Source organism: Schistocerca piceifrons, chromosome X (genome assembly GCF_021461385.2).
Source record: "Schistocerca piceifrons isolate TAMUIC-IGC-003096 chromosome X, iqSchPice1.1, whole genome shotgun sequence".
NCBI lineage: Eukaryota > Metazoa > Arthropoda > Insecta > Orthoptera > Acrididae > Schistocerca > Schistocerca piceifrons.
In genome coordinates, this window is record NC_060149.1 from 67,723,544 (window position 1) to 67,732,869 (window position 9,326).

The 9,326-nt window shown below is 43.0% G+C and overlaps 1 pseudogene; it reads left to right on the forward strand.

Annotated features, from left to right (window-relative positions):
- Positions 1–1,342: 1,342 nt before the first annotated feature.
- LOC124723250 lies at positions 1,343–1,460 on the forward strand (annotated as a pseudogene).
- The last annotated feature ends 7,866 nt before the right edge of the window (positions 1,461–9,326 follow it).

Below are 9,326 nucleotides of genomic sequence, written 5' to 3' on the forward strand. Positions count from 1 at the left end.
GACGTCAGTATTCTGACTAGTATGATGCGGCAGGCCACGAATTCCTCTCTCATCCCAGACTAGCACTTACGCTCTACGTCCTCGATTATTTACTAATCCAAACTTTGTCCTCGTCCATAGTTGTTGTCCTCCCCGGCTCCGTTTAGTTCCATGGAAGTCATTCCTTGACATCTCAACACATGTTATGTCACATTGTTTCTCTTTCTAGTCAGTCTTTCCATCATATTCGTTTCCTCGCCGATTTCTGCGGAGAGCCTCCAGATTCCTTATCTTATCCGTCCGCTCAGTTCCTAGCAGCTTTCTAGAGTGAGGTGCGAAAGTCAAGGGATAGCGGTATGCACATTTGCAGATGGCAGTATTGTTGCGTACACAAGGTGTAAAAGGGCAGCCCAATGGCGGAGCTGTCATTTGTACTCAGGTGGGAAGAGGTTTTTGACGTGATTATTGCCGCACGCTGGTAATTAGTTCTGAAGGCGGAATGGTAGTTGGATCTAGACGCACAGGACATTCCATTTCGGAAATCTTTACGGATTTAAATATTGCAAGGTCTTCAGTGTCGAGAGCGTGACCAGAATACCAGTTTCAGGCATTGACTCTCACAACGGACAACGCAGTGGCCGACGGCCTTCATTTAATGCCCGAGAGGGACGGCTTTTGCGTGGAGTTGTCAGTGCGAACAGACAAACAACACTGCGTGAAATAGCCGCAGAAATAAATGTACAACGTACGACGAACTTATCCGTTAGGACAGTTCGGCGAAATTTGGTGTTAATGGTCTACGGCAGCAGACGACCGACGCGAGTGCCTTTCTAACAGCACATCGCCTGCATTGCCTTTCCTGGGCTCGTGACAATATCGGTTGAACCCCAGACGACTGGAGAACCTTTACCTGCTCGGAAGAGTCCCGATTTCAGTTAGTAAGAGCAGATGATACGGTTCGAGTGCGGTACAGAACCCTCGAAGCCATGGACTCCTGTTGTCAACAGGCAAATGGGCAAGCTTGTGGTGGCTCCATAATGGTGAGGGTTGTGTTTCCATCGAATGGACTGGGTTCTGGTTATGTTCGGCTACGTGGTGACCATTTGTAGCCACTCATGTACTTCATGTTCCGAAGCAACGATGGAATTTTTATGGATGGCAATGCGCTATGATACCGGACTACGATTGTCCGCGATTGGTTTGAAGAACATTCTGGAGAAGTCGACCGAATGATTTGGCAACTAAGATCGCTCGACATGAATCCCATCGAACATGTATGAGACATAATCGAAAGGTTAGTTCGTGCATAAAATCATGCACAAGCAACACTTCCTTAATTGTGGACGCCTATAGAGGCAGCATAGGCAACGGCCTTGCCGCAGTGGATACACCGGTTCCTGTCAGGTCACCGTAGTTAAGCACTGTCGGGCGTGGACGGCACTTGGATGGGTGACCATCCGCGCCGCCACGCACTGTTGCCATTTTTAGGGGTGCACTCAGCCTCGTGATGCCAATTGAGGAGCTACTCGACCGAATAGTAGCGGCTCCGCTCAAAGAAAACCATCATAACTACTGGGAGAGCGGTGTGCTGACCACACGTCCCTCCTATTCGCATTCTCATCTGAGGGTGACACGGCGGTCGGATGGTCCCGGTGGGCCACATGTGGCCTGATGACGGAGCTCATAGAGGCAGCATGGCTAAATATTTCTCCAAGGGGACTTCCAGCAACTGCTTGGGTCCATGAAAAGTCGAGTTTCTGCACAACGCCGGGCAAAAGGAGGTCCGAAATGGTATTAGGAGGTACCCCATGACTTTTGCGTCTCAATGTATAACTGCACTTCTCAAGTGCTTCAGTGCCCTTCTTTTTCCGTTTTCTCCACAGCTCGTGATTCACTACCAAAGCCGGCCGCGGTGGGCGAGCGGTTCTAGGCGCGTCAGTCCGGAAGCGCGTGACTGCTACGGTCGCAGGTTCGAATCCTGCCTCGGGCATGGATGTGCGTGATGTACTTAGGTTAGTTAGGTTTAAGTAGTTCTAAGTTCTAGGGGACTGATGACCTCAGATGTTAAGTCCCATAGTGCTCAGAGCCATTTGAACCATTTCACTACCAAACAGTGGTGTGCTAAAGACGTAGAAACAGAGAAATTTCTTTCTCTAATTAAGGTCAATTTTTGATAACAGCAGACTTCTTTTAGCAAGGAATTCCTTCTTTTCCTGTGCTAATGTTCTTCCTATATCCTCCTTGCTTCGAGCGTCATACGGCATTTTGCTTCCGAGGCAGCAGAATTCTTTCACAGAAATGTTGAAGTTAAATTTATCGGGACTCTCATTTTTGCTATCCTTTATTACTTTCATCTCTCTTTCGTTTGCCCTCAGTTCAAATTGTGTGCTCCTCAGAATGTTCACTCCATTCAGAAAGCCCCGTCACTCCTCTTCAAGACTGCTGTTACACTTCATTTTTCTAGAATTAGTTTCGCCTACTTTCTCCTAATCTTGAAAATGACGAAATATTTACAATATAAAAATGTCTACAGGAATATCAACAGTGGAACAAAATTGGTAGTCTGAGCGCAAATCGTGATCTATCCCAGATTACTGTAACAGCTTACTAAATTGCAGTACCACCACAATACACCAACTGAAAGTTAAACTGTCATTCGGTAGCTCCGGAAACGCCCATATGAGTGCTACACCATATACTCTGCCGATAAAATTTTTTCCACTGCTCCACGGGCCAGTAAAGCTGCCACCGCTACATCCATTCTTTCTTGTGAACACAGCAGTCACAAAAGTTGTTTAGTACACTGCTGGGCTTGTATTTCACAAAGGAAACCCTTCATCACATGTTGGGGAATTCTTCACGAGACGACACATGTAACTACTGGTCTGGACTGCCTATTGGCCTGAAACCTACATGGGATCTGCAGTCCACTGCAGAGTGCTTGGCAGAGGGTACTTCCCATTGTACCACATATTAGGGTTTCTTTTTGTTCCAGTTGAGTATGGAGCGCAGAAAGAAGGATTGCTTAAATGCCCATATGCACGCAGTAGTTTGTCTACTGTAGTCTCTGCAGTCCCTACGAGAGCGATACGTATGTGGTTGTGGTATATTCCTAGTATACTTTCCTTGTTTCCACACTTAATTCTGGTTCTCGAAGATTTTCATGTAGACTTTCTCGGAATAGTTGGCGTCTGTCTTCAAGCGCGTGCCTTTTCAGATTTTTCAGTATCCCCATGATATTCCCTCATGTGTCAGACCAAATTGTTACTATTAGTGCTACCATTCTTCGTATACTTTCGATAGCCCTTGTAAATCATTTTTGGTATGGATCCCAGCTACCTGAGCAATACTCTATAATGAATCGCACGAGTTTCTTGTGTACTGACGGAATTTCGCCAGTGTGTATCAACGAACCGCAATCGCTGAAGTTCACGGACAAGAATTCTCTTAGCGATCACAGAAATCAATAGACTGAGAAGCTACGTAGTCATACGGTTCAAAGGAAGCTACATTAAATTCTGTCTTTCATATGCAAAGTAAGTAAATGTTGAATGACATTTAATGTAAATATTATATCAATAAAAGGTCAACTTCTCAGGAATCCGTCAAAGCACTTAATAAAATTTTCGCGGAGCCTTTTTGTCCATCTGTCTCAGTCCACCTGTCCGTCCGAACTGGCGTGTTTAAAATAAAGTGTTTTTAATCGCGTGTTAAAAACGTTGTTTAATACACTTTGTAAATCTAGGTACTACATTTTTTGGTGAAATTGGTGGTTAAAATGATAACTACGTTTGGGATGCACTATAACGAGTTTAATTAAATTAGTCATCTTGAAAGCTGCCAAATGGCAGAGAATATTCAGAGAACACTCTTAACCGGCCGCTGTGGACGAGCGGTTCTAGGCGGTTCAGTCTGGAACCGTGCGACCGCTACGGTCGCAGGTTCGAATCCTGCTTCGGGCGTTGATGTATGTTATGTCCTTAGGATAGTTACGTTTAACTAGTTCTAAGTTCTAGGGGACTGATGACCTCAGATGTTAAGAGTGCTCAGAGAAATTTGAACCATTTTGAAGAATGCTCTTTACTTTAATTGATAAAATTTTGTTTAATAAAATTACATCCGAGCAACCTGATGGCTATTTTCGGTGATATAAAGCAAAAGCATGAACATACGAAATACATTTTAATTATTTAAAAATTATAGGGTACATCTCACGTGTGTGGGTGGGGTCCCACGATATCTCATCAAATCTCACCAAGGGGGGAGGGAGTGTCCAAATTTAAAAAGAAAAATGCTCTCATGTAGTTAATCCACGTCCCTCAACGGATCCCCACGCCATGACTTCGCGAGCAACACCGCCATGCCTCTCCAAGTGGGACCCCTCTCCAGGTCGCCGCAGTACTCATCGACGATGGTCTTCTGGGGTAGTGCAAAACCACGATTCATCGCATAACGCTATGCGATACCATTCATTAGCAGTCATGATCCCTGGTCACGACTCTAATCGAAACACAGCCGGTTGTGTTGTGGTGTTAACTGCAGCTTACGCATGGGACGGTAATTCCCTAGTCCGGCAGCTGCTAGTCTCCGATCAATGGTGTGGGTGGCACAAAAGGTTGCAGAAAGTCCATCACATGTTCTCGGATACCAGGCGCAGATGTGCTTGGTGCACAGTATGACGGTCCCTTTCGTGATCAAACGTGGTCGACTGAAGCATTGACGACGAGTACGGCCCTCCTCACCTTTCCATGTTGTCCACCATCGGGCCACTGTCACATCCGAATGCCGACAAATATGGATACCGGCCGGTTATATGGAGACCCACAATGAGGGCCCTTTCAAACTCCGTCATGTGCTGATAACGCTGTCTGGGACGAGTACGCGGCATCTCCGTATCCTTCACAGTAATCACTCTATATCTAACGCTGTCCACGCCCTTCTATACCTTGCCAGACCTGATCACGAAACTAAACACGAATAAAACTAATGCACTCTAGTGGCTGGTCTGCTTGTCGGAGAGAACTGCAACTCCAATCATTTGCATACCCGCCGATTGTATGTACGTGAACGAAGTCACACTCATATCCGGCCATGTCTTCTGGTGCTTCACTTTTTTTGTCAGAAAATATACTACCAAGATCTAACCGAATTTTGGAAAGTTTTTTTCAAGCGGTACTTCATTACAGTTGCACTAGTTGTCAAATGTTTTAATTAAAAAATAATATCGACTGCGCGGCATAAATATACAATATGAACAGGATGTGTCCTAAAAGGCTACACTGTGAAGAGACTAAAGTTAGTTCTACTTATGTCGAGAACTGTCCATCCAAGGTAACGTGCTGCTTCCTCCGTAGCAAGAAATCGTGAATTCAGTAATGAATTTAGTTTTATACCCCACATGATGCTAGTTTCCTTTATAAAGGTTGATGTGGTATTGGGTCAAATGTTTTTCGGAAGTCAGAAAATACTTTATCTACCTTATTGCCTTGATCCATGACTTTCAGGATGTCATGTGAGAAAAGTGGATTTTGCATAACCGATGTTTGCGCAGACAGTGCTGGAATGCATGGAGGAGGTCATTCTGCAGTCGACGAGAGCTGCGAAGTGTAAGTTCAATCTCCATCAGACGTCACGGCCATTGAGCAGTACACTACATATCTGAATTGCTGAGGTCGCTAATGCTCTGTCGTTTTGCTGTAGCATTGCAGCCATTTTGATTCCTGTTGACCGAAGATACTTTCACCTGTATGTGGCTGGAAAAATTCACCATCAGTAGTCTCGGCCCAGCTCTCCTGGATCAAGCCTCCTAACGTCACAACAGTGTGACACGTAATGAGGACTCCCGATGTAGTTAATGATTTTCAGAATGAATTTTCACTTTACGGTGGAGTACGTGTTCATTTGGAACTTTTTGGCAGATTAAAACGCTCTACCGGATCGTAATTCGAACCTGGGACCTCTGCCTTTCACGGGCACAACTTACGACCCGTCTTCGCAGTCTCACGTCCGCTTGTACCTGTTTTCCTATCTTCCTAGTTGATGATGCTATGTTCCACGGCCTCACTGGCGCCATTAGAAAGTACGGCGGTGATCAAGACAGTGAACTCATATTCGGTAGAACAGGGGTTGAATTCCCCGTCTAGCCATTAAATTTGGGTTTATAGTGATTCCACTAAGGCAAATACCAGGATGAATCCTTTGAAAACGGCATACTTGATTTTCTTCGCAATCTGAGTTTGTGCTACGTCCCTACTGATCTCGTCTTCGATAGTATGTTAAATCTTAATTTTTTAAATGCAGTATTCAAGAGGATCAGAGTCTCTCATAGTGTCACAGAAAGCAGAAACAACGCTCTTTTTGTGATCAGTATCAGACATTTGATCGTGCAGATCACAATATTCTTTCGCTCCCGAATTACATTCATATTTTTTTACTGACGGGGAGGAAAAGGCCATGGCAGGTGGCTCATGTGGCTCTGATGACTTATATTCCTCCGATTGTGGAAAAATTAATTTTGGCGTTCCACAGGGTTCATTTGTGGAAGGAAATACCCCTGCTGTCGCAGTATATAAATGACCTTCCGCCATTCACTGGTAAAACTCGTACTCTTTGCTGTTGATGCAGGCACCATAATAAAGCCCAACAGAGTTGTCACGACAGTTACATCTGTAAGTTGCCACCCAACTTGCGACGACTATATAAAAGTATTAGTAGAAAACATAGATTTTAGGCTGAGATTCATAGACAAAACCCACGAATGGCTTAAAAAACACTCGTTGGACAGATTCTTGAATATTACTCTGAGTTTAGGAGAATGACAAGACATTATCATGGACTATACAGTCTAGCATACACAATTTTCCTGTAAAAGCAATACACTGTAATCAAGTAATGTAATGTGATAAGGTATTGTAGTTATCCATTTTCATTATTGAACTCTTAGTCCTGTAAGTAATCTTTAATTGTGTAGTATGCATCATTTATGAAGAATGATTTAGCTGCCTCTTTTAACAGGCGTATTTTAGTTACCTTTTTCACTTCCTTGGGCAGTTTATTGCACAGTTTTATTCCCTGATAAAAATGCTATTTTTAGGTTTTGTTTATTTTTCTTTGGTGAATGTAAGTCCAAACTGGCTCATGTTCCATGATTATATATAGTACTACTAGTGGAATACGTAGTGATGTTTTCCTTGATATACACAACGGATTTGTGATGTACTCACTTGGTGCAGGAAACATATCTAGCTTTTGGAATACTTCTTTGCAGTGAGCCCGACTAATGCTTCTAGTTAGTACTCTTACAACTGTTGTATGTAATTTAAAAATTGTGTCCATGTTTTGTGCCCTCTGTCCTCAGAAAAGAATCCCATAACTATGACCTAAGTGTAAATAGGAACAGGATGCACCGCAAGACATTGGTTCTACAAACTGATAATAGTAACCTACGAGCATAACATGCTGATAACATTCTCTTTGTCGGTATTTCTGTGTGTTCATTTCATGTTAACTGACAACTAATATTCATCCCTAAAAACTTTACGTTTGTTACACAAGATACAGTTTTATCAGCTACGATTAACGCGATGGAGCTGTTTTTTTCTTTATCCTGTAGTGCATACTGTTTGTTTTCTTTTTGTTCAATGTTGATTTATTCCACGATGCTCAATAGCAAACGTTCTTGCCGATTTCTGTTGGTCTCTCTGACAGGAGGTCTAGTGTTTTATCAGCAACTATGATGTTGCTGTCTCAGCAAAGGTAACATTTTCTCCATGTCTTAAACCACAAGAGAAGTCATCTATGTACTATATATCTAGAAAAGGAACTGGGCCCAATACAGTACCCTGAGAGACTTATGTTAATATATTTCTTGTCTGCCAACTGCTTTACTAACGTTTTATCATCAGCAGACATGTGAACTATCTTTACCTTTTGCACCTGTTCTTCAGGTAAGGCAGTTTCAAACTCGTCCGCAGTCATCACATTTCGCTGACGGTCATTCGATCAGGTGGGTACGCCAAGCTAGTTACTCACGAAGTGTGACTAGTCTGTCTTGCAACTGTTCGATGCTTGTGATTGGTGAATCAGTACACAATGTGCTGTCGATGGCATGATGAGACTCAATGAGGATGGAACCCGAGGAATGTTCGTATCCCGTTATTTTCGAAAAGAAGGAAATTGGCAATAATGTTTAAGAAAACTGTTCAACGGATGATTGTCACATTGTGTACACAATGTGATAGTCATAAATTATAAGTCACCATCTCTACTCAACACCCGCCTCGATCGTGATGTTGCCTTTTTTTTATTTACCGTTAAACGAACTAACTGCTTTCAAGCTAATACATTTTACCTATCTCAGACACGAAGTTGGCTGCACTCTTATTTACAGTTAACTCTTTGGCACCCTGTTATTCACTTCTTCAGTTTACATTCCCTTTTCTATTGTGTGATAAATTTAACTCTACATTCAGAATCAAACGGCACATCTGCCGGTAGATGCTGATATTTCTTGAGTTAGATTACTCCTTGGGATCAACAAACTATCTCGTGGTGAAATAAGATTGCGGAATTCCTCAGAAAAAAAAATAGAACACACGTTTTACACAGAAATTAATGTCCTTAGTTTTATTGTTTTTTCCACAGATGCGTAGCAGAGCGTTCTTCATATATGTATAATAAGTTAATAAAGTTGTATATACTTTTTATTTTCTGGGTTATTTAGCAGTTTCCATATTAATGTCATTGGGACACAGACAGTCCCAATTATTCAGGATCAGAGTCATACAGACGGCTGAGGAAGTATTTAGGACCAATGGTTGGAGTAAATATTCCATGCTGTACGAGGTCTTGAGTGAGCGATGAATTTAAGACGGATGCTTATAATCTGTTTAAGTTTCATATCGACAGCGTGCCAGGCCGACGTTGACGGTTCTCCATTAAGAAAAATTTAAAATCGTCTGTGGAGCGTCTACTTTGGACGTTACTACCGTTTACTGTTCGTGACTGGTTGTCGAAGATACAAGAAATGCGTTCATTGTATGGTGCAGCAGGGTGAAGTGTCCGGAAAGCCTGACGAACGCACAGACAAAAGTTACGCTACAGTTGTTATCCTAAGTGGAAGCAACGTATCGCTATGGATACAAACGTACGAGAAACTGGGTCGTTTACGCCACAGAGATACGACCAAAGTTCTCAACAAAGAATTGTTTGCACAATCGAATTCGAGGATATGGCGCTGGATCTTGGGGGAGAAGATTCATTAGAAACTTTCCCTTGAAAAGCACACTCGGAAGAATACAGTGTGTGAGGTATTGGTAGAGAAGCCTACCACAAAAAACATCTGTAAG